The sequence below is a fragment of the Lissotriton vulgaris genome, chromosome 10 (assembly GCF_964263255.1).
Source record: "Lissotriton vulgaris chromosome 10, aLisVul1.2, whole genome shotgun sequence".
NCBI classification, from domain to species: domain Eukaryota; kingdom Metazoa; phylum Chordata; class Amphibia; order Caudata; family Salamandridae; genus Lissotriton; species Lissotriton vulgaris.
Window position 1 is genome coordinate 46910141 of NC_141698.1, and position 2210 is coordinate 46912350.

The window sequence follows — 2210 nt, forward strand, 5'->3', positions numbered from 1 at the left end:
TCAGCGAGTACATAGAGATCCTTTCAAACTACATCCAGGTTGGAAAAAAACACAAAAGATCCTTGTAAACTTTCTTTCGTACTCAGTAAAAGAAAAAATCTTGGGGTTAGTGCTAAAAGAAAAATCACTACAAGCAATGGGTGCTTAGTACAGAGTTAGAGCGGATATCTCAAGAGAGACAGCCAATAGACAGTGGGAACTGGGTAAAAGAATGGATGAGTTAAAGAAACTGGGGGCGTCCGTACAATTGAGGTTCCTGATTTTTCTAAAAGTGATGTGGCAAAATAAATTGCACAGTTTTCAGACCCGGCTGAGGTGGATACATTTATTCAGGATGCGAAACTAGGGAAAGGAATAGATAGCCACAAAACCGACAGAAATATGAGCTAGAAAACCTGTTAAGATAATTTTTAGGCCAGCAACAGAAAGGCAACCACGGGGGTAAGAGGGGGGTGAATAAAATGTTGAGGCAGGGGTCATCAGGACCAACCATGGAAGGATTTCTCTCCTTGGGTGATTGGGAGCAGAGACTGCAGACCACAGCAGTTCCATCAAATGTAGTACATTTGTCTAACTGATCCCTGTCTGCGATGGATGAATGTGTCTTGAATATAGGACTCAGCATCAATCCTACACCACAACATGGTCCTTTGAGTAAGGAGTTGAGTTGCAGAAAGTCATGCAGAAAATAAGGGTTCTTAAAATGTTGTGGCTAAATATAGGGATCCGCCTACATTTTTGACGAATATTCTGCATCTGTCATTTATCTATGGGATCTGAGGTGTGATTTTTTGAATGAGTACTGGAACTGATTTCTGCACTTGAACAAGCATCCACATCTCAGGTGTTTCACAAGTCTGAATGACTTGGTGTAAAAAGTTCAAAGGAAAATTCAGACATTGTGATCAAACCTGCTGATAAGTGAGGTGCTATTGTTGTGTTAAACACCAATGATTATAATGCTGAGATTATTCGACATTCGAGTGTCAGAAGGGAGAAATCTTGGGTTACCTGGAAGGAAGAAGAGTTTCAGCTCAATTCTGAACCTTGTGTTGTAGCATTTTATGTTTAGCTGAAGATCCATAAGTCGCAGCGTTTCCCTCCCCCCCCCCGCCACCCCAAGGGAGGCCCATTTTGTCAGGTGTACAATTATTTTTGGACCCTTTTTCAAAATGTGCAGACTTCTTTCTTTGGGAAAGTGTTATAAGCCAACCCGCATACTTATGTAATACCTTGGATGTTTCGAATCTGCTGCAAGTTCTTGAATATGATCCATTCACTCAATTGCTGCTGGCATTGTATCTTTAATCATTGTATACGGACATCCAAATAGGGTGGCATATTATTGGCAGCCTCCAGGGCTCTGTGCACACAAGAATGGTTTTTTGACACCCCTCCGATTTTTGTTGTGAAATGCATTGAGTTGGCGCTAATAAAAAAAAGTTTTGCCTAAAAGGACAAGATGTACCAGTAAGTCCAGGAACTACAATGGGTGCAACTTTTGCACCAGATCTCTTCTGCATTTATATCTGGGAGTTTGAAAAGAGTTTTACTCACAATGAATCCACCCCTATCGCCCCAGTGTAACCCTCTGAAAATGGTATACAAATGATGTTTTATGCTTTTGGTCTGGCTCTGTGAGTTATCTAGAGTCTATTCTACAGTTGTTAAATGGTTTAGACCCTTGTTTCCATTTTGCCTGGTCATACAGTAGGTATACAATCACTTATTTGGATATCAGTGCCCGACTTAGTACTGCGGTGCACCATAAACCCACTGACAAAAACTTTCTGTTACATTATACCTTCTTCCACCCATGTGCTTTGAAGGATAATCTCCCCATGGGCCAGTTTTCCGTTATAGGAGGAATTTCATTGATGTCTATACTTTTATTAAACAATCATCTATACTTTGGGCATGCCTTGAACTACAAGATAATCCAAAAAAAGGTTGTCAACGTGGTCTGAAATAGGGCCTTGAACACTCCTCGCACAGCCCTGTTGGAAAAGCATATGAAGCCCACTGCTTATTGTGTTACTGTGGCATTTACTTTTGATCTCCTAACCACCAACATACACCAAACTGTACAAAGGAATTGGTACCTTTCGAGTGTGGGAGACAACGAAATGCAGAGATCTTGGTTCGTGTTTCGTTGTTCTCCCAACCTAAAGGACAGAATGGTCCACACTTGCCCGAAAAAAAGTGATGAC